This window comes from Sphaerodactylus townsendi, linkage group LG06 (genome assembly GCF_021028975.2).
Source record: "Sphaerodactylus townsendi isolate TG3544 linkage group LG06, MPM_Stown_v2.3, whole genome shotgun sequence".
Taxonomy (NCBI): Eukaryota; Metazoa; Chordata; class Lepidosauria; order Squamata; family Sphaerodactylidae; genus Sphaerodactylus; species Sphaerodactylus townsendi.
The window spans coordinates 9,306,191-9,330,152 of NC_059430.1; positions in this window are offsets into that span (position 1 = coordinate 9,306,191).

Genomic DNA, 23,962 nt, shown 5'->3' on the forward strand with positions numbered 1-23,962 from the left:
TGGCAGCATATTCCAAACACCAATCACACGTTGCGTGAAGAAGTGTTTCCTTTGGATTAGTCCTAATTCTTCCCCAGCATTTTCAATGGATGCCCCTTGGTTCTAGTATTGTGAGAAAGAGAGAAAAATGTCTCTCTGTCAACATTATCTACCCCATGCATAATTTTATAGACTTCTCATTTATCCCCTTTCAGACGTCTCCTCTCCAAACTAAAGAGTCCCCAACGCTGCAGCCTCTCCTCATAAGGAATGTGCTCCAGGATTGGAGCACCTTCCTTATGAGGAGAGGCTGCAGCGTTTGGGACTCTTTAGTTTGGAGAGGAGACGTCTGAGGGGGGATATGACTGAAATTATAAAATTCACAGGCCCTGCGGAAACTCTTGTGTGTCCTGCAGGGCCCTGGTCTCACCAAGGAGCCTGTTCCACCAAGTAGAGGCCAACCGGACCACTTTGTAGAGGCCAACCGGACCACTTTGGGGCCGGGGATCACCAGCAGGTCCGCCTCCGAAGGACGGAGGAGCCTAGAGGGGCGATACAGGGAGAGACGGTCCCTTAGATATGCAGGTCCAAGGTGCTAGGAATGGTCACTGGATCGGGCCTTACCTATCTGTCTCACCAATGACAGCTTGGGAAAACATTCCTGTTAGCTTGGGACAGCATTGCTGTCGGCAGACCAGACAGGTGAGCTCCACTCTCCGTCATCGCTACAAAACATTTCAGGACACTGAGAAGCGGTTGACAAACATATACCATAAAAGAGCCATATCAATTTTTTAAAACAAACATTACGTACGGCGTTACAGCTGTGATATATAGAAACGCCGGCAGCTGCAAGCATGAAATTCGCACCAAGTTTTGGAAAACGTGCTCCCTGAGCTTCTCTGGAGAATATCAGAAGCCCCACTTAGAACAGGAGTGAGTTGAAACTCAGGCTAACAATTCTGGGTTGAGACATTCCTAGAGCTTTTGAGAGTGGACTCTGCAGGATTTTGGGTGGGGAGATAGTAGACCAAAAACTAAACATTGGACAGATTTATGGAGAAGTCGATCTATGGCTACCAATCTTGATCCCCCTTGATCTCAGATTGCAAATGCCTTAGCAGACCAGGTGCTCGGGAGCAATGTTTGTGGAAGGCCATTGCTTTCAATTCTCCTGGTAACGGAGCTCCCAAAGGCACCTGGTGGGCCACTGCGAGCAGCAGAGTGCTGGACTGGATGGACTCTGGTCTGATCCAGCAGGCTAGTTCTTATGTTCTTATGTTCTTAAACATGAGTCAGCAGTGTGATGCGGTGGCCAAGAAAGCCAATGCAATTCTGGGCTGTACCAATATTTATTTATTTATTTTTATTTATTGTTTGGACTTTTATACCGCCCCATCCCCAAGGGGCTCTGGGCGGTGTACAACATAAAATGCGATTATAAATAAATTACTAAAACCTTTAAAACATGAAGCAACAATCAATAGAGAAGGCCCCACCAACCCCACTTTTAAAATTCTCCCCGGGAGAGAGGGAGGGCGGCGAGTCCCATTAGATGATAGGCCCAGATGAAAATGCCAACTGGGGGGTATAGGAGTATAGTGTCAAGATCAAGGGATGTAATTGTACCTCTCTATTCTGCACTGGTTAGACCTCACCTGGAATATTGTGTACCGTTCTGGGCACTGCAATTCAAGAAGGATATTGACAAGCTGGAACGTGGTCCAGAGGTGAGGGCAAAACCAAAACGGTCAAAGGTCTGGAATCCATGTCCTATAAGGAGAGACTTAGGGAGCTGGGGATGTTTTGTTTGGTGAAGAGAAGGTTAAGAGGTGACATGATAGCCCTGTTTAGATATTTGAAGGGATGTCATGTTGGTGAGGGAGCAAGCTTGTTTTCTGCTGCTCCAGAGTAGGACCAGGAGTCATGGGTTCAAGGTGATGGAAAAGAGAGTCCACCTAAACATCCGGAAAATCTTCCTGACAGTCAGGGCTGTTCGACCGTGGAATGCACTACCTGGGAGTGTGGTGGAGTCTCCCTCTTTGGAGGTTTTTAAATAGAGGCTGGATGGTCATCTGTCAGGAGTGCTTTGATTGTGTCTTCCTGCATGGCAGGGGGTTGGACTTGATGACCCCTGGGGTCCCTTCCAACTCTATGATTCTACGATACCTCAGTGGGGTATGATGTCATGGTATCCATGCTGCAAAGTAGCCATTTTCTCCAGGGGAACCGATCCTGGGAGATCAGTTGTAATTCCAAGAGATCTCCAGAGGTTCCGAAGGTTGGCAGCTCTGCTTAGAACGTGGGTGACTCAGGGACAAAGAGAAACCATTCCTCCACGCTGTTAATCTCCTTCCCAGAAAAGCAGTGACAGGAACTTTTTTCCGCATGCCAAAGCTCGTTCTTCGGGTACATAAAAATGCACAGCACAGCTCAGCTGGCGCAACACAATCGGCAGCCGAGCGCTGCCAGACTTTGAAGTAGAGATTCGATCTGGAGGGGATTAGATCTTCCCTTTGCAAATCTCTTTCCATGGTCACAAGATCCACGTCTCCCACGAACGGTCCCAGGTCAGCCTTCTATAATCAGAACAGCCTGCTAAAACAGAATTGTCCGGCCCTATAGGAAGGTGGAAGGCTGAGACCAAAACCCGAAAAGAAAAATGACTTGGGGAGAGGGGAATGATGGGAGTCAGACAGCGTGGCAGGACACGACGGTTTTGTAAAATAAAGAACGAAGGGACAGAAATTATCTTTCTTTTAAAAAAACACATAGATTTCTGGGTCGCCCATTCAATCTCATGAGCCAGGTATTCCACACAAGCAAGACTAACGTGCTTGTTCACACAAAATGCATTATTGGACTTAATGATTTAGCTGCTGTAAAATCATATAACCTGGACATTTAGATAGAATTATAACAAAGAAACAGTATCTCAGCAGAACGGACCATTGGTACTCACCCTGAAGGGGCCTTCTCTTGTAGGCAGGAGACCACCGAGAAGGTCTCCGCCTCCAAGAGAAGCAGAGCGTTCACGGGGACATGTGGGGTCAGGTAGCTGGGCACATGGGGGGCGGAGAACCACCCTCCAAATCCCTCCCCTCCCCTGCCTCCTGTTCTGTCCCGCGAGATTGGACTTGACCACGACTTCACCGCATTCCACGCCCTGCCTGCCTGACGCACACAACGCTTCACCTTGAGACCTTCGCAGGTGTGTGCATTTGTGTTTTAAACCTACTTTCTCCTTCCTTCTCCCGCACTTTAGCAGTCTTGTTCCTGTCCCGTTGTTGTCTTGGTTACATGGCCGGGCTCCTGGCACATTATCCGTTTTCATTTTAATAACGCTCTCGTAAAGCACAATATTTTACTTTTAATTGTCAGTGTCACTGAAAAACTCCTTTGACGGAGGATTACATTTGTACATCAACCAACTGATGCCGCTTTACGATTCCAGGTACTCTGCAAGGCTCGCACGCATCAGACGTCTCGGAAGTTTGAAATACGATCCGTATCATCTTTTATATAAACATACAAACAACGAGCATCAATCAATTCTAAAACAGTTTGGCGGGAGAGGAGAAGGCTACGAAAGTTTTCCCAACTGTCAGCTAAATGATTTAGTGGGAGTTGACAGTGTGAAGACTCGACACCAGAGAGAAGATACATCACAAGAACATATCACTAGTAATAATAACTTGGTGCGCGGCTGGATTATTGCAGTATGTTCGACACAGGGCCACCCTTGAAGGCTACTCAATTGTGGAACAATTTTCCTGTTCCGTTTGGCCCCCTCGTTTTCAATCTATAGGAGGAAGGGAAAGACAGTTTAATTTGACTAAAGCAGTCCTAAACTGCAATTTTAAATTTTGCTTTTGCATATTTTTATGTACTGCCTTTGAGGCATTTCCACTTTCTATATTTTAAGATACGCCCTCGAGCTGTATATGTAAAAGGAAGAAAGCGAAATAAAGCGCTTTTAAATAAACATTGGGCTCAGAAGCAGAAAATAGCAGCCTTATCGGGCCTAACTGGTGGGACCTTCTCAGTTGCTGGTTGTTGCGGGTTTTCTGGGCTGTGTGGCCGTGGCCCGGTAGATCTTGTGACCACGGCCACACAGCCTGGAAAACCCACAACAACCAGTTGAATCTGGCCATGAAAGCCTTCGGCAATACATCTTCTCAGTTGCGTTTTTCATCTAGATCAGGGGTAGGAACCTGCGGCTCTCCAGATGTTCAGGAACTACAATTCCCATCAGCCTCTGTCAGCATGGCCAATTGGCCATGCTGGTAGGGGCTGATGGGAATTGTAGTTCCTGAACATCTGGAGAGCCGCGGGTTCCCTACCCCTGATCTAGATGTCAAACTACCTCCGGTTTAAGGAAACTGGGCTTACTTTTAAATCCTTTCATGGCCTGGGGATAGGCATGCCAAGTGCACCTTTTGGGTGGCCCAATGGGGAGCCCACCCACCTGGCATCACCTCTTAGGCTAGCAAGTAAGTCCAGGCAAAAACTCAGGCTGCTTCCGCACGGCCACCCACTGGGGAATTGGTCGGCGTGACATGACAATCGGTAGCGACTCTGGAACCCCCCCGGGACCGGTTGCCAGGACGGAACGGTCCCGGTAATCCATCGGGAAGACGGCGCAGCGCTGTGCCGACATTCCGATGATCGACTTACCGTCCCCGTGCATCCGGCCTGCAGCGCATCGCCACTGAGGCCAGGGGACACGCTTCCTGCCCTGCGCTGACTGCGCTCCAGAGTCGCAGGGCAGGGGGGCGTGTCCCCAGGCCTCGGGCGCATGCTTGCGCTGGACGGTCGCAAAGGGATGCATCGGTAAAAGCTCGATTGGGCAAGGGGAGGGATTTACATTTCTTTAGCAGTGGCGGCTGGAAGCATGGCTTTCCAAAAATGCAAAAATGGCGGCTTCATGGTTTTCCAAAATGGGGAAATGGCGGCTTCGCACCGCTGGGGAGGAGCGAGGGTGGCACGGCTGCAAACAGCTCCCTCAGGACGGCGTTTTTGCAGTCCCCAGGGCATTGTAAAAGGCCCGTGCGGAAAGGGCCTCAGTAACACCATAGACTTTTGGGAGTGTTAACTGGTGAAATGACATCACATCCAGGTTTTTTTTGCCCGGATGTGACATCATCACATAGCCCGACATCATTTCCTCTGACATCAGCACAATGCCTAATGTAATTTCCACTCTGCTTCGTCCCCAAAGCTCCCACTGTCGCTCCATCACAGCCTGATATCCCTTGCTGGGGCCCATATATCTGAAGGATCAATACACCACCAAGTAACAACAAAGTTGGGCACGGCAACATCTTTTGGCTGTATCTCCCCCACTCCCCTTCTTAGCTACCACAAAGGAGGGGGCTTTTTCAATGGCTGCTTCAGTTTTATTCAGAGGTGGGATCCAGCAGGTTCTCACAGGTTCCCGAGAGTCGGTTACTAATTATTTGGGTGTGCCGAGAGGGGGTTACGAATTGGTGATTTTGCTACGGGATTTTTGCCTTAGTTACGCCCCTCCTCTCAGCAGTAGCGCGCAGAACTGGAAGCAGTCTAGCAGGAGGTGCACCGGCGTGCATGGCAGTCTGCGCCTGCGTGCATTCGTTTCCTGCCCAAGGACCAGCGCGGCGGCTGCGTCCTTGCTACAGCCCCACCCAGGATGCCCCCAGAATGCCCAGCCCCCAGAATGCCCCACCACGCCCCCGTCGTGCCCTGCCCAGCCCCATTGGCGCTACGCCACAGTTTGAATCCCACCACCATGGGAACCTGTTACTAAAATTTTTGGATCCCACCACTGGTTTTATTCGCTGCCTTTCCCAGAGAGTTGAGGAAGACCCTCACCTGGAGCGGCTGCAAAAAAATGGAGGCTTTCAAGAGGAACTTTTGAAAGACATTTCTAAAATTTACTTTATAGTTTCTACAGTTCGGCTGCTGTGGGTTTTCCGGGTTGTATTGCTGTGACCTGGTAGTTTTCGCTCCCATTGGATCGCCCTAGAGATGCCAGCCACAGATGCAGGTGAAACGTCAGCCGCAATCCTGATGGCCCCATAGAACCCCGGTGCTACTTCCTGAGCCTCTCCTTCTATTTCTGCCCCAAGTACACTCCGCCAAAGTCTCTCTCTCTCTATTTTTTGTTTGTGTAATCCTGCCTCAGGCCATTCCACAGCACAACTTATATACCCCACCACAAGCCATTTCTCTACCTCCGCACATCAAACGCCACTGCCATCTTTGATGTTCTTAGGACTGGAATATCCATGAGAGCGGCTGGGAACGGTTCCTGATCCCTTCTAACGGTACAAGGGCTCCAACTCGAAGGTATTAAAAAGAAAAAGAACTTGGAAAATGGACAGGACTCCTTCATCCTCCGGATAGTTATATGGTGGAGAGCAAACAAAGGTGCCGAAATTTTCAGTGCGGTTGGAAAGATTTGTAACCGGGTCTTAATAAATCAGATTTAGACATGGTCCCTACAAACAAAACCTTTGCTGTCAAACAAAAACAGGGAGAACAAACTGAGCCCTGCTCTTAAGTAGAAGAATTTGAAGAGTTTGGATTTATATCCCCCCTTCCTCTCCTGCAGGAGACTCAAAGGGGCTGACAATCTCCTTGCCCTTCCCCCCTCCCAACAAACACCCTGTGAGGTAGGGGGGGCTGAGAGAGCTCCGAGAAGCTGTGACTAGCCCAAGGTCACCCAGCTGGCGTGTGTGGGAGTGCACAGACTAATCTGAATTCCCCAGATAAGCCTCCACAGCTCAGGTGGAAGAGCAGGGAATCAAACCTGGTTCCTCCAGATTAGATACATGAGCTCTTAACCTCCTACGCCACTGCTGCTCCTAAGTACCTAAAAGTACCTAAAACTCTTAAGTACCTAAAAGGTCAATACATTGTTTAAGGGGCCACTAAATACAAAACTGCTAAATATTACAAATTAAAATCATCTGCATTTGTCAAAAACCCACAATAGCCTGCCTTATGTGCACAATAGCACAATCACAATACACAGAAAGGTCCTATGGGACACCTACTGACCCTTAAAAACAGCCAATTGGCCTTCCTCAACGGTCAAAGGTAATACAGTAATAGAGTGCTTAGCTACCAGACTACAAATTGCAATTTATAACACTTTTTTATGACGGAGACCAATGGTTGGAGAGTTGTTCAAATTGGCACCTGGGTCTTCCACGCAAAGTCACGTCATCTTAAAGAGTATAATACAGTGTGCCAATCATTCCCCATTCTGCTACGGCAAAATCTTATAATGCCTCGGCCGCAGGAAATTCTTTTAGTCTGGAGCAAATGAATTAGATTGTTCAAACAATTAACTACTTTTAATGGCAGGTAATAGTCCTGACCAAAAACTAATGGAGAGCAAGCAGTTACTGCCCAAGTTCTTAGTTTTGCAAAAGTAATGTCTTTGAACCTTTGGTGAATTGATTTAAGAGCCATCTCATAACCTAAGCGCGATAAGGTGAAAGCCTGAACTTAGTGACTTTCTTTTCAATCAATTCCTGCCAATTGCTAGAGAAAGATTCGAAAGACAGATAATGCAATAAACCAGTAACATTCGGGAAATAAAAACCTTTAACCATAGTTTTTTAGCAGATAACCAAGGTTCTGTAGATAAGGGATATTCTCCAGCTTCCAAAAAGAGGACACAAAACTCGGGACCTGGAAATTGGCTCTTAGAAAACTTGCTTGTAAACTATCAAATTCAGCCGTGAAGTCATTAATCCAAATTGATGCTGCATATAGGATTTCACCTTAGAATGGAATACCTTTATTGCAGATGGAATACGCTGACCTCCTTTACAAAAGAAGAAATGAATGATTGCATTTTGCGTTGCCTTTGGTGGGGGTTATTATTGTTGTTGTTGTTGTTGTTGTTATATTGATACAGAAACAGTTATACACAGCAAACAAGATCAATATGCTGGATTTTGTATTACATCATACGTCGGACACTTCCCAAGCATCTAGGACTGTGTGATGTATCGACAAATAATGGATGCAGAGCCGAGTAGGGTGGCCTTTTGCAGCTGACATATGGTGATTTTGTCAGCGCCGATTGTTTTTAAGTGCCGTCCAAGGTCTTTAGGCACTGCACCCAGTGTGCCGATCACCACTGGGACCACCTTTACTGGTTTGTGCCAGAGTCTTTGTGGTTCAATCCTTAAATCCTCGTATCGTGTAAGTTTTTCCAGTTGCTTCTCATCAATTCTGCTGTCACCAGGAATTGCAACATCGACTATCCACACTTTCTTTTTTTTCCACAATCGTGAGGTCAGGAGTATTGTGTTCCAAAACTTTGACAGTCTGAATTCGGATTTATTATTACTATTACTATTACTATTACTATTACTATTACTATTACTGTTGTTGTTGTTGTTGTTGTTGTTGTTGTTGTTGTTGTTGTTGTTGTTGTTGTTATTTGCAAGGACCAAAACATCGAGTGTTGGAAGGTAAGACCGAAACATGTGAAATCTCTAAGACACAAGCAGCGGAGTTAACTGAACACAAGCATTCTAAATGTCCTCCTTGCTCTTACACTACAGGTTTATGGGGTACTGAGATTTCCAGATCAGCTTTCCCAGTATGCTGATTTCGAAGGTGGGGAAGAGCAGGTTTAACAGTAAAAGACTCGGCTATCAGATTCACTACAAATAAAAATAAGTTTACAAAAGAGGCCGTGTGTTCCTTCCCAAGTATCGTTATACCTCGCAATAACAAGAGAAGGGGAAGCAACTGTGAAAATGCAGCCACAGTAAGTACCGGTTCCCTTTTTTCTCATCCGTTGCCAAACTCAGAGGGCGAAAAGGAAGATCAGAGGAATAAGGTGTGGGAATAATATTCGCAAGCAGACTGATGTGGAAGGACAATTGGCTCAAGGCCCCTTCATTGGCATGGCCTTGTAGAAATCCAAGTGCCAAACCTAGAACAATTCAATTCAATAAGCCTTTATTGGCATATACACGATAGTATAAAAATGCAGTTCCAGTTAAAAAGTGAATAGTAAAAAACTTCGCGTTTGTCATACATTCAGTTTACAAACTTCTGACAAAAATTTTGCCACTATAAGGCAACAATGAAAATCCTGACAATTTAAAAGCATAACTACTTTATCTGATTCAGTATAATCAATCATAGAGTCCATAGCTTGGGATAGCAGGCTGGATCGGAGTTCTTGGTATAATATGCAGTTCAGGAGAATGTGTGGGATGGAATCCAGCTGTCCTATGCTACAGGGACAAAATCTCTTGTCGCTTGGAAGACCTTTAAGTCTTCCTCTATGTAGCGGAGATGGCATGATGTTAAATCTAGCCAGCATATAGGCTCTCCTGTGTATGGGGTTTGTGAGCGCTGTAATATAATAGGCTGGGTATCCCTGCGTGAAAAACCTAGAACAACTACTGCGTTAGCAGCACTGGGCCATCACCCCTTTCCCGGAGCAAAGGTTTTGTGCCTTTGACGTGCATTCCTGCCACACAGAACTATTTAGCAGTTTATTAACCACAGTCACATCGAGTTTGCTAAAGGCCAAGATGCTTCTGAAGAATAACGATATGTAATTTGAAACATGAGGGAAGACCAATGTTCCTTCCTTGCCTTCCCAAAACGGCAGACAGAACTAGGGAAGGGAAGGTAACCAAATGTCATAATTAACCCTTTGGACATAACATAAGACCATAAGAACGAGCCTGCTGGATCAGACCAGAGTCCATCTGGTCCAGCACTCTGCTACTCGCAGTGGCCCAGCAGGTGCCTTTGGGAGCTCACAGGCAGGGTGTGAAAGCAATGGCCTTCAACTTCATGTCAGAAGAGGTCCCAAGAATCCAGCCTAAAGTCCAAACATTCTCCATTCAGAGAGAAGGATCATGTCATTTAAAAACACAGGCCACCAAGGAATCCAAATCACGTTCCCATTCACCAATATTTACAGAAAAATATCCCAAGCAGAGTTCTACCCTTCTAAGTCTTCACTAACCTCCAGAATATTTTAACTAGACCCAATTAAGGAAGCACACGGCATCCGACAAGAATGTCACCTCCTCTTACGGCAGCAGAATACACATGAGTCACCCGTTACGCCACCGCGCAACGTACCCAGCCGATCTCTCTCCATTCGAAGGTCACCTCCAATGGATCTTGAGAGACAATCAAAGCACCTGCCAAAAGGGGAGTTAAATGCCTCTTTCAGCCGCAGCTTTGGCTCCAGAATACAAATGCAGATGGCCCCAAACGATAAATGGAAATTGCTGCAACAGTGGAAAGGCACTTCAAAGCCGAGGGTGAACGTCCCATTTTCTTGGACGGCACCCAAGGGACGTCCGCTCAGACTCCAAGGAAAGGACATCTCTTGATATGGAATCCGTGATCGCAATCCAATCGGTATAAACAGCTAAGTCTTGAAAGTAACACAGTTAGTGCCACCCCCGTTTGCGTAAGCGAGGGCATGCACCCGTCCAATAAAACAAGGTTATGGCTCATAATGCATCTCCCGTATATCTCTAAGGTGCCCTGAGATTTCTTTTTGCTGCAGCTGGTACAGCTGGCCTCGAGGAAATTGATGCCTTTCAAGATAACACTTATCACTTGAAAGCGAAGTATCGTAAACTGGCTCGAACGAGATTGACGCCAACTTCCGGGCACGACTAAGCTCCGACATTCCATAAGATCACGCCACAAGAACAAGTGACGGCGCAGAGTTTTGGAACACCTCGTAACCTGTTTCCCAATGCAAGCGGATGCCCCGTGCATCCATCTGGGCCACGGATTGCCCAGCCGCCATGACTGAGAGATTTGGCTAAAGCTCGATCCTAGATAAATGCCATTCTCATCAGCGAAACCTCATCAGCAAACACATTTCAAAACCGAAAACAGTAGAGTCCTACAACCATCCTGTTCGACACGTCTCCTTCGCTGCAAAACCGTACCGGATTAGGAAAAGCGCGTCCTACCTTTTTCAGCTTGCCGCTCTTGGTGCCCACAAAAGCCAGAGAGTGGTTCTTGTAGACGTAAGCAATGACCGACGTCATTCTGTCCCGGTCTTCGGTGAAGATGGGGAGCCCTCGCACCATTTCAGATACTCCCAGTGGGGCGTTCATATCCAGGCCACAGAAGTTATCATCGATGGTCAACAGCTGGAAACAAAAAGATAAGGGTATTATGGGCCATGTCAGTCCATTGAAAACATTCAACGCCTTCTTCAGAATCGTACTATTGGTTCCTCTCAGCCCGTGCGGTGTAGTGGTTAACAGAAGGTGCACTCTAATCTGGAGAACCGGGTTTGATTCCCCACTGGAGCTGTGAAGGCATATACCCGTGGTGGCGAACCTTTGGCACTCCAGATGTTATGGACTACAGTTCCCATCAGCCCCTGCCAGCATGGCCAATTGATGGGAATTGTAGTCCATAACATCTGGAGTGCCAAAGGTTCGCCACCACTGGCATATACAGTGAACCAGATTAGCTTCTGCACTCCAACACATGCCAGCTGGGTGACCTTGGGCTAGTAATGCAATACAAAACAAAGCCCGAGACAGTATAAATGTCAATCATAAACAATAAATCCCCTGTCTGGCTCTAATACAAAATTAAAAACTCCATTTTAATATAAACATTTTAAAATACATCAATGAGCATATAAACTATGCATACAATGGACAACAACAATAACTCGAGACCCCACAGACACTCATGCACAAAAAGGGAGAGAGGTTCTCTGAACCAATGTATACACAACAAGTCTCTACCATGAGAACATCATATTCTTGGGCTAGTCGCAGTTCTTTGGAGCTCTCTCGGAGTGTTTGTTGTGAGGGGGGAAGGGCAAGGAGATTGTAAGCCCCTTTGAATCTCCTACAGGAGAGAAAGGGGGGAATATAAATCCAAACTCTTCTTCTTCACTTATTATGAACTACCGTGCTTGGTAGAAGCTCACCAGAGATTAAGGCAGAAAAAGGTCATTCACTTTTAACTGTCAGTCACTTTTAAAATTAAAGTCTTCTTCACGCGCTTTCCCACCGAATCGTGGTTCCCGCTCCTGTTATAATAACTGCTGTTTAGATTCTTGAATAGTCGGCCAGCTAAGTCTTTATCTAAAAACCAGCTAAAATTAAATGCCTTGTCCTATATGAACCTATCCATTCATTCCAGTCTTCATTGGAAGCCCTGCTTTGAATGGTCATGCCATTTGAGGCTAGATGGGGGGCAGACCAAGGGCCTTCTCAGATGGGGGGCAGACCAAGGGCCTTCTCAGATGGGGGGCAGACCAAGGGCCTTCTCAGATGGGGGGCAGACCAAGGGCCTTCTCAGATGGGGGGCAGACCAAGGGCCTTCTCAGATGGGGGCAGACCAAGGGCCTCCTCAGATGGGGGGCAGACCAAGGGCCTTCTCAGATGGGGGGCAGACCAAGGGCCTTCTCGGTGGTGAGACCAAAATTTCAAAACTCCCTCCACAGAGAGACCTGCCTCTATGTATCCCTCTATCATGATCTTCTACCAACAGATAAAGACTTCTTGTTTTGTTTAGGGTACCCATCATAACTATTACTGGCTCTCCATTCTGCTTTTGATATTGTATGCGTTTGTGTATGCTTCACTGAAACTCTGTGTGTGTGTGCGTGCGTGCGTGCGTGCGTGTGTGTGTGTGTGTGTGTGAAGTGTCATCAAGTAACAACTGACTTATGGTGACCCAATTGGGTTTTCAGTGTTCCATAAACCGTAAAAGATTTCCAGTGTTCTAAAAAAAAAATGTTCACGCAACTGTCTCTTAATAATGTACCGTAATCGACTCTTAGACACCGAGATCTGATGAAATCAAGCTACCCTGGGCCATTTAGGCCAGGGCTATTGAAACATTACATGCATGCTTTGCTTTAAACGTTTTTTTTTTCATGTTGAGATGATTCCACGTCCACCTCGGTAGAGACCTCATTTGGGTGGAAAGCCAGCAAAGTAAAACTTTAAAATAAATAAGATCGGCAAACTATAGAGAACACCAGAAGACAGGCAACAGTGAAGACGAACCATTTGGCTGGGGCATTTTGTTGTGAATTTGCAGTGGGCTTGCAGATTGTAGAAATGCTGCGAAAGCTTGTGGGGGTGATTTCTGGCCCTCCTCCCAAATTTTGGTTTTGTCTGATTAAATTATTTCAGAATCTTAGATGTTGTTTTTCATTGCTTAAATGATTTGTATCGGATTCATTTGTATCCCACCTTTCTCCACAATGGAAACCCGAAGCAGATTACGGCTTTCTCCTCTCCTCCGTTTTATCCTCACAAGAACCCTGTGAGGTAGGCTAGGCTGAGAGTATGGGACTGGCTCAAAATCACCCAGTGGCCATCCATGGCAGAGTGAAGATTCGAACGTGGATCTCCCCTGGTCTGACACTCTAATATTCCACCCCTCCCCTTTCGAGCCCGGGGCAGCATACTACTGTGGCTTCCATTATGAAATACTGAAACGGTTCTTCAGAAATTTCTAGAATTTGTATTGGCAACGTGCCTAATAACATAGTTTTAGCATCCATTGCAAATTTAATTATTAAGACTTCCTGAATTTCTGGCTGAATTTCGTCCCACGATTTTAAAAACTTTTCTATGCAACCACCAAATATGATTAAAAAACCACCCACTTCTTTGCATTTCTAGCATATCCCTTTGTAATTTTTATTTATTTATTTATTTATACTTTAAGCTTCTATACCGCCCCGTCCCCGAAGGGCTCTGGGCGGTGTACAGCATATAATAAATACAATCATGAAATCATCATAAATTGTCTAAAACTTATAAAAGCAGCGAAGACTATCTAAACATTAACACTTAAAATAGAGCATAAATAAAAACGTAGGTAAAACGCCACATTAACCTCCAATATCAACCCTCCCAAGGAGAGGGACGACAGATTCCCTCAAAATGTTATAGGCCCAGTGTGTAGGAGCCAGAAGAAGGGAGGGCACTATCAGCGGTTGGTCCTCCAAAGGTCTGCCAAGGAACAAGCTCAAAGCCTTACAGGTCTCCCCAAGCGGAACTCACCGAGGTCCCGCAGGGCCCGGACAGCTGGTGGAAGAGCGTTCCACCAGGCCGGGGCCAGGGCTGTAAAAGCCCTGGCCCGTGTGGAGGCCAGCCGTATCATCGAGGGGCCGGGGACCACCAGTAAATTGGCCTCTACTGAACGAAGAGGCCGTGTGGGAACATATGGGGTGATGCGGTCTCGAAGATACGAAGATACGATAATTCTTGTCCATCTTCTCAATATCCTTTGGATCACCGATGGAATATCTTGTACCAATTTTGTCTTGATGTCTGGCTGGAAGTAAATTGTATACCTTTAATCCATAAGGTTTCTCATTGCTGAAAAGATATTTCTTCCTCAAAGTTTTGCATCCACCTGACCATGCTATCAAATTGAAGTAACAATTTATAAATTTATCCTTATAAATGTTCTTTTTTTGTAGGATAATCTCCTTTTCAGATTCTATCAGTCCCTTAATTACACCTCTTGCTGTATTAGGCCCCTTCCACACAGGCAGAATAATCCACTTCCAATGCACTCTGCAGTTGGATTTTACTGTGCGGAACAGCAAAGTCCGCTTGCAAACAATTGTGAAAGTAGTTTGAAAGTGCATTATTCTGCATGTGCAGAAGGGGCCTCAGCCTTGAAACTAATTGAAAGTATAAATAGTCACTGTAATTTTTTGCCTTTGTTCTTTATTTTTTGACGAGATTCAATTTTGCCTGGAACATCTGTCATATTATTATTATTATTAATTTATTTGTTCGATTTATAGGCCGCCTCACCCCCAAAGGGCTCGAGGCAGCTCACAATATGGCTGTTCACAATGACAGCAAATAAATACAAATGCAAAATATAACTTAACCCCATTAAAATCTAATAGCAGCAATTACTTTAAGTGAATAGAAATTAAAACAACAAAAGTTGTTTTAAAAAGTTGTTAAAAAGTTGTTAGAAGAAGAAGAAGAAGAGTTTGGATTTATATCCCCCCTTTCTCTCCTGTAGGAGACTCAAAGGGGCTGACAATCTCCTTGCCCTTCCCCCCTCACAACAAACACCCTGTGAGGTAGGTGGGGCTGAGAGAGCTCCGAGAAGCTGTGACTAGCCCAAGGTCACCCAGCTGGCGTGTGTGGGAGTGCACAGGTTAATCTGAATTCCCCAGATAAGCCTCCACAGCTCAGGCAGCAGAGCTGGGAATCAAACCCAGTTCCTCCAGATTAGACACACGAGCTCTTAACCTCCTACGCCACTGCTGCTCCTCACTTCTGAGAACCCTCCAAATGAACATATCTCCAGATGGTATAAATTTTTCACCACATTATTACCATAATATGCCTCTATAGGTGACATTAGGGGAAATACTGGACAACTACCGGTAATTATTTTTCTTGTCACATCTCAAATTTTAAACAGTCCATCTCTGATTACGCGACTTCCACTTGGCACACACACAAAAAATTCTTCATTGGATTTTTCTGTCTGTAAACTATTGTGTAATCTTTCTCCTAACAGCCGTTTCTAATTTTATTATTTTCTGGTCTGGGTTTTTTAATCCAGTCCACTAACCAAACAAGATCAGCTGCTTGATAATATAATTTAATATTCGGTACTGCTAATCCTCGTCTCCTTTTCTCATCTTGTAAAACTTTGAATCGGATTCTTGGGTTTTTTGCCATTCCACATGAATTTGTTTATCTGTCTCTGTCATTCCTTCAGGGTTTTTTCCCCTTGTATATGAATGGATAACAGTCGAACTAAAAAAAATTAATTTTGACAATATATCCTTTTTCACCCAGGAAATTGTTGCTAGCCACGGAATTTTTAGTTTAGACCATCTTTGCATACTTTCTTACATCTTCGTCCATGCCATTTTATACTTATCTTTAAATAATGTTTCATTTTGTGCAATCAGGTTCATTCCCAAATATTTAACTGGATTGAAGATCACATCGCAACCTGTAAGGAGAAGCAGTAGTGTAGTGGCTAAGAGCAGTGGCTAAGAGCAGGTGCACTCTGATCTGGAGGAACCGGGTTTGATTCCCAGCTCTGCCGCCTGAGCTGTGGAGGCTTCTCTGGGGAATTCAGATTAGCCTGTGCACTTGTAACCCCTGTGTCAGAATGGGATGACCCAGAAAGGGGTGGAGTCTGAAATGAAGTAGAATGCTGCAGAACTCATGAGGTTGGAGGAAGTGAGACTACCAGGCTGGGACCTTGATTGATTTTATTAAGCCCTTAACACCTTGTTTAAGGTAACTGCAATGTTGTGGGGAACTAGTGGGAAGGGGAGTTTATTTTTTTGCTATATTGTAAACGTTAGAATTCTATTGTCTCCAGGGTTTTTGTGTATGTAAATGGTGAGAGTTTTCTGGGAACCTTCATCATCTTGGAAGTCTATCTACTGCCTCAGTAAGTCTCTTCCCAAAACGTTCAACAACCAGTAAAGAAGAATTGGACTTGGTAAATACTGGTAGACTGTAAATAAGGACTTGAAAATGCAAACTTAACAGGACTGCAAAGTGTAAATGTTAAATGTTTTAATAGTGTTATTTGTTAAGTAAAGTAAACTGTTTTGTTTAAATTTGGTTCTTTGCAACTCCTTCCAAGTACTGCCCCACAGAACCCACAAGCTGAGGTTACACACTCCCACACACGCCAGCTGGGTGACCTTGGGCTAGTCACAGCTTCTCGGAGCTCTCTCAGCCCCACCCACCTCACAGGGTGTTTGTTGTGAGGGAGGAAGGGCAAGGAGATTGTCAGCCCCTTTGAGTCTCCTGCAGGAGAGAAAGGGGGGATATAAATCCAAACTCTTCTCTTCTTCTTCTTCTTCTTCTAATGTTATTAATATCTTCTTCCTGCTTAGTTAAGAATTTCAAAGTTACTTTAGTCTTCTAATTACTTTTAGATCCTGAAAGGGATCCAAATTTTTCAATCTGTTCCATTATATGTTTCGTCAACAGTTGATAACATTGTTAGTTTCAACGTGTCTCCATCTTTATTTATTTGAAACATTTGTCATTCACCTTTCTTCCTTGCAAAACTCAAGATTGTTTGCTATGCTCCCTCAGTGGTTGGGAAGTGCTGCCCAGTGGTGGGGGAAAATTAGAGGGAACTTTGGTTTCTTGCAATGTAAGTAAAATACGTGAAATAAAGCCCATAAAAATCCACAAAACCAAAAAATTTAAAAGCACCATTTTTAGAAACCACAATTTAGGACTAGCTTAATGAAATGTAATCCTAAGTAAAACCGTCTTCAACTGCCTCCTACAGATCAAAAGTGGGGGGGGGGCTGGGGGGGGCTTGTTCCATATTTATGGGGCTACCACCTGCTCCTAAAAAGTCCCTGCCTCAAGAACCCTCCAAATGAACTTATTTGATCGATAAGACAGTCGAGAGGGCCTCTCCCTGTGATCTTAATTCCCAGGCATTCTGCTGTATTTTTAAAATGTTCCTGACATTATTAGAGCGCTTTTTCCGAAGCAAAATGGGGAATAAATTAAAAATAAAATAAAGCCAGCTCCTCGCTGTCACCCATAGGTAAGGTGACCAGATTTTCACCTCTTTAACGCGGGACGCGCGCGCGCACGTGGCCGCAAGAGCGCATTGCCTTTTGGGGCGCTCCCCAGTTTCCCGCCCTGTCATAGGGTGGGAAACAGGGAAGCGCCCCAGAAGGCAGTGCGACAGCCTTCCGCGCTGCTGCACTGCCTTCTGGGGAGCTCCCGTTGAGCGCCCCAAAAGGCAGTGCGCTCCTGCGGCCGTGTGCACAGGAGGCTGCTGCACTGCCTTCTGGGGCACTCCCCTAGGCGGGAAACGGGAGCGCCCCAGAAGGCAGTGCGGCAGCCTTCCAAAAATCGAGAGAATTAAAAAACCCCGTGGGACGCGGGACAAATTGCTCAAAAGAGTGACTGTCCCGCCAAAAGCGGGACGTCTGGTCACCTTGCCCATAGGAGACAAGGGGAGGCAGTACAGATCTTGCTGTCTGGCTCACATACATTCATTCATTCGCGCACACGGGCAACATAGGAAGCACATGCATGCGATCTCGAACACTGTCGGCAGGAACCGTGAGGTCGGAAGCTCACTTGGGTTTCTCGTGCTGGGTTATCTAACCTTCCTGCCGCAGCCATTTCTGCATTATTGCAACTGAATTATCTGCACAGCCGCAGAGGCCCTGAGGTTATGACATAGCTCACAGCTGCTGTTCATTCCCAGCACGTTCGCACAAGCACGCGTCCTGGCACATAATGTACAAAGTACTTGGGGAAATATTGTGTTTCTGCTTTTCAGAAAGAAAAAAACAGCAAAAAAACCCAGAACAATCCGTGTTTTTCAAGGTAGGAAGGCAGGAACCCCTGTAATTTGCTCCCAGGTTAAGGACAGCAAGCTGGAAGACTCTGCATATTTCCCACCTGAAGAGTGAAGTCCTTGTAACAAAGGAACAAGCACAGGGCGACTATTTTTAATGTAAGTTTTGAACAATAATGAATAGAAACACGGCCACGGCTGTACCACGCACAGGGCAATTATTTTGAATGCAAGCTTTGAACAATAATGCATAGAAACGTGGCTATGAATGTCTCTCTGAATGGAGGAACTCTTATAATCCAATCCTGTGTGGGTGTGTTTGGCCGTCGAGTCACAACTAATTTATGGTGACCCATAGGGTTTTCAAGGCAAGAGACGTTGAGAGGTGGTTCGCCATTGCTCGCTTCCACGTCGCGCACCTGGTATTCCTCGGAGGTCTCCGAGGGTCGAGGTTGAGAGCGTGTGACTAGTTCAAGGTCTCTCAGCAAGTTTCCGTGGCAAAGTGGATATTCAAACCTCTGTTGCCCAGGTAACCACTACACCATGCTAGCTTTCATAGAATCATAGAGTTGGAAGAGACTACGAGCTCCATCCAGTCCAACCCCCTGCCATGCAGGAATACACAATCCAAGCACTCCCGACATATGTTCATCCAGCCTCTGTTTAAAAACCTCCGAAGAAGGAGACTCCACCACACTCCAAGACAGTGAATTCCACTGTCGAACAGCCTTGACAGTCAGAAAGTTCTTCCTAATGTTTCGGTGGACTCTCTTTTCCTGCACCTTGAACCCATGACTCCTGGTCCTAGTCTCTGAGGCAACAGAAAACAGGCTTGCTCCCTCTTCGACATGACATCCCTTCAAATATGGAAACATAGCTATCACGTCCCCCCTTAACCTTTGCTTCTCCAGACTAAACATCCACAGCTCCCTAAGCTAAGGTGACCAGACTTCCGCTTTTGGCGGGACAGTCCCGCCTTAAACCAATCTGTGCCGCGCCCTGCAGGGTTTTTTAACTGTCCCGATTTTGCCTTCTGGGGCGCTCCCCTTTTCCCACCCTGTCACAGGGCGGGAAACAGGGGAGCACCCCAGAAGGCAGTGTGGCAGCCTCCCACGCGACGCTGCATCAAGAGAGCGAGATTGTTCTTTAAGGCGCTCCCCGGTTTCCCTACTTCCCAGACAGGGCAGGAAACGGGAGCACCCTAGAAGGCAGTGCGGCAACCTCCTGCATTGCTGCTACAGCCTCTTGGGGTAACTCCCGTTTCCTGGGGAGCTGCCTCAAACTGAGCGCCCCTGCAGTGCACTCCCAAGTGGCCAAGCACACATGCGCACGCCTCATTCCGGGTTTAAAATGGCAGACAATCCACACCTTACCCTAAGCCTCTCTTCCTAGGGCTGTGGTGGCAAACCTTTGGCACTCCAGATGTTATGGACTACAATTCCCATCAGCCCCTGCCAGCATGACCAATTGTAGTCCATAACATCTGGAGTGCCAAAGGTTCGCCACCACTGTCCTAGGGCATGGATTCCAGACCTTTTACCATTTTGGTTACCCTCTGGACACATTCCAGCTTCACCTGGCTATTTTACTTTGGTCTTGTTATAGGAAGACAGGAGTCACTGGAAAAGACAATAATGCTAGGAAAAGTTGAAAGCCGCAGGGAAACAGAAAGGCCTAACATGAGATGGACTGACTCGGGCAAGGAAGCTGTGGCCCTTGAGTTGCAAGACCTGGTAATGATAGGACCTGTGGGAGGATATTGATCCATAAGGTTGCTGTAAATCAAAAGCAACTTATAACATGCACACGTACCAGGCTATACCTGAAAGAAGTCTCACCATGTTCCATGGAGCCTACTCCAAAGTAAAAACATACAGGCTGTAACCTTGTCTGAAAGTCAGTTACCACACAGCAACTGGGTTGGATTATCCTCTTGGGTACGTAGCCTCTCGAGGCATTTACAACATTAATATTTTGCCTCACAGGATACCATTCATGGGACATTTGGCCCACTTGTGAAAGAGCCAGCCCATTGTTGCTGGCCTGACTTGGAAGAAGGAGGAGAAGGAGAAGAAGAAGGAGAAGGAGAAGAAGAAGAAGAAGAAGAAGAAGAAGAAGAAGAAGAAGAAGAAGAAGAAGAAGAAGAAGAAGAAGAAGATTCTAGGAAAGGGCTGTCATTCCCAGCTCTACAAGTCTTCCAAGCGAAGTGAGAGCACAGCTACTCTATGGAGCTCCTATTTTCCAGCTAATTCCGGTCAACAGCATTATCAACCATTCCACTCCAAATTCTTGCACAAATTATTTCATGCCAAACGGCGGCCCCATAACGCAGTCTTATGTTTAGAATCTGGCCAATATTCTATAGAGGCCACTATTTGGCTAATTATAAAATTCTGGTTAAATATTCACTACCGAAGCTCCAGAAACTCATTGACTCAACTTACCTTGAGCGAACTCCACCATTCAAAATGGTGCACAATAGTTACAGCAAAGATCGGGGGACTGGGTGATGACAGTGACTCCTTCAATATGCTAACCTTTACTGAAACTTTTGCCCTCATTAAAGAGAGGCTGTTAGCAATGGACTGTCAACAACTGCAGAGCTTGGCAAATAAATCTTTTTCACCAACGAATATGTCAATTCCTTTCACGCAGGGATACCCAGCCTATTATATTACAGTGCTCACAAATCCCATACACAGGAGAGCCTATATGCTGGCTAGATTTAACATCATGCCATCTCCGCTACATAGAGGAAGACTTAAAGGTCTTCCAAGCGATAAGAGGTTCTGTACCTATAGCATAGGACAGCTGGATTCCATCCCACACATTCTCCTGAACTGCTTATTATACCAAGAACTCCGATCCAGCCTGTTATCCCAAGCTATAGTCCCTATGATTGATTATACTGAATCAGATAAAGTAGTTACGCTTTTAAATTGTCAGGATTGTTGCCTTATAGTGGCAAAGTTTTTGTCAGAAGTTTGTAAACTGAATGTATGACAAACGCGAAGTTTTTTACTATTCACTTTTTAACTGGAACTGTATTTTTTAACTGGAACTATATTTTAACTGGAACTATATTTTAACTGGAACTATCGTGTATATGCCAATAAAGGCTTATTGAATTGGAAAGGGCTGTCCAACAGAGTGCAGGGGTGCTGAGAGCCCTTGCAGGGTATTTGTTCTGCAGTCATAAATGGCCAGCTTTGGGCCCACGGAGGGATCGGTGCCAACCACGTACAATCCACAGCAGAGCACACAAGCCAGGCTGCGAAAAACAGTCTCACTTGCGGAAGGAAATAACTTTTTTTAATGAACGTGTTCCTCCCAGCAAATTGATTTTTCACACTTCTCGCCAGCTGTTTCCACATAGCTCAGGTAACAGGATTGGCAGCAGCTGTCACAGAGGATCCATACATTATACGCACATTACATGTTTTAATCTGTCATAGACGCTTTCTATATTTGCTAATTGACACCAGCCTTATCATCATGACAAACAGTGGGTGCGCACGCAAACACACGCAGAAGACCTGCCATTCACAGTGCGCCAGAATGGCATCCACATTGAGAAGTGGACGGGTTTCTGTATTTCTTGAATTAGGGCAAAATATCCTCAGAATTAATTCTAAACATCTTCCCTCCTCAGTAGGATTACACAAAGGAAGGATCGGCGGTTATTGTCACCTACCACAATATTTTCTGCCTTTGAGAAACTACTCAAGATTGTTGTTTCTAAAACACGCTATGGAACAAATAGCAATTAAGAAACACTCATGGAATTGTTTACAATGAATAATCATGCTAACAGCCCACTTTATATAATCCAGGCACCCTTTCAAACAATTTAATTGGAAAACACAAATGTAAATGCATTACAGCATGAATTTTCTTTCCATAAAACTTCTTGTGTTGTTCCCTCCTCCCCTGAGAAAACCCAAGTTGCACCAGAACTGGGGAAAGATTTGTAGGTGTGGTATACCGAGTGTCCATCCCCCCCCCCTTTCATCATTCACCACATCTGTCATACGCTTAATGCAACTTGACACCACAGTTCAAAGTCCCATCGCCTGAAAATTTTGGCTAAGTTACTTTACCTAATGTAAATAAACTTTAGCCTTTTCCACCAACTTCCAGTTCTTTCCAGGTCAAGGTGCTTTTCTTTCTATAACAATTAGCAGCAGCCAGGCGAAATAAGAGACCTACAATAACAAAACAAAACAACAACAATCAGCACTCGCCACTCGCTACAAACCTGGTTTTCCCCTAACGATCCTCAGTGAAAATGCCTCAGGAGGCTAGTCTCTTGAACAATAGACTTCATGCAGGGCAACATCTCTGGCCACATGCTTAATTGGCGGCGGCGACAGCTGCTATATGTGACTGGTGAGGATGGCAGCGGCCGGCCACTTCAACCGCCATCATCAGAATGCTCTGCACTGCAACCACTCTGCTTTGAGAGATGCGTCCACCAGGGTGGTATCTTATGACAGAGAAGACGACCTATCTCTCCTCTCTATCATCAACACTACTCCCTTTCTGCTCTTTCAATGAGATGTCCGCATCAACTGAACCAGTACAGATACCTCTGGAACGGTACTTCAGACGGTTCCCTTTCTTCCCATGATCTGCTTCCATCCATTCACGTGTCCCATAGCAGGTCTCTCTGCGCAATGCAACGATGCATCTGCAGGCGTGGCTGGGAAATGAACAGCAGCACGACTTCCAGCTGTGCTGATCTGACCTCCCAGGCGGCTTTGGCTGTGCTGGGCAGCCTTCACCCATTGCGCGGTGCGAGTTGTACACTGTTGTGAAACTTTGTGAAGGGCCAAAGTGGATCTTCCAACAGGGCCAATGAAACTACCTCTTTATCTATCCCTGCTCTTGGTGGTGATGGAAGTGCCATATCAAGTCGCAGTGACCTTATGGATAGACGGTAAGAGACTTAACAGAGGGTGGTTTACCAGCTTAATCTGGATTCCTTTGCTGTCTCCCCATCCAACTGCTAACTGAGGCTGACCACGCTTTAACTTCCATGATCTGGAAAAGATGGGGCTTGGGGCCTCGGACCTTCATTTGCCAGATCCATACGGGCTTCACATCAGTGAAGAAAAAGAACTTACCCATCCTCGGCCAGCTAGGCAAGCCGCAACCCCAGAAAGGGCCTTACCACGGAAGCTACAATTGAGACACAGAGAAACTGCTAGAAAAGCATGAGTACCGAGGTCAAACTTTGTTTATATTGAAGGTCACCCTCCCTTCTGCCCAAGATCAAATATCCTCGCACCATACAAAACAACAGATCTGGTATAATTCCTGCCAGCGTCAGTGCTATCAGTCACAGACCAGGAAAGGATTTAAGGCCTTTAGTTGATAGTTCCATGGGAATGTCAACTCAATGCATGCAGCTGTGAAAAAGGCAAACTCTATGCTGGGGATCATTAGGAAAGGAATTGATAATAAAACCGCAAGGATTGTCATGCTCTTATATAAAGCAGTGGTGCTTAATCGCGACTTGAGTACTGTGTTTAGTTCTGGTCGCCACATCTCAAAAAAAAAAGGATATTGAAAAGATAAAAAATGCAGAGAAGGGCAACGAGGATGATTGAAGGATTGAGCACCTTCCTTATGAGGCAGAATGCAGCGCTTTGGG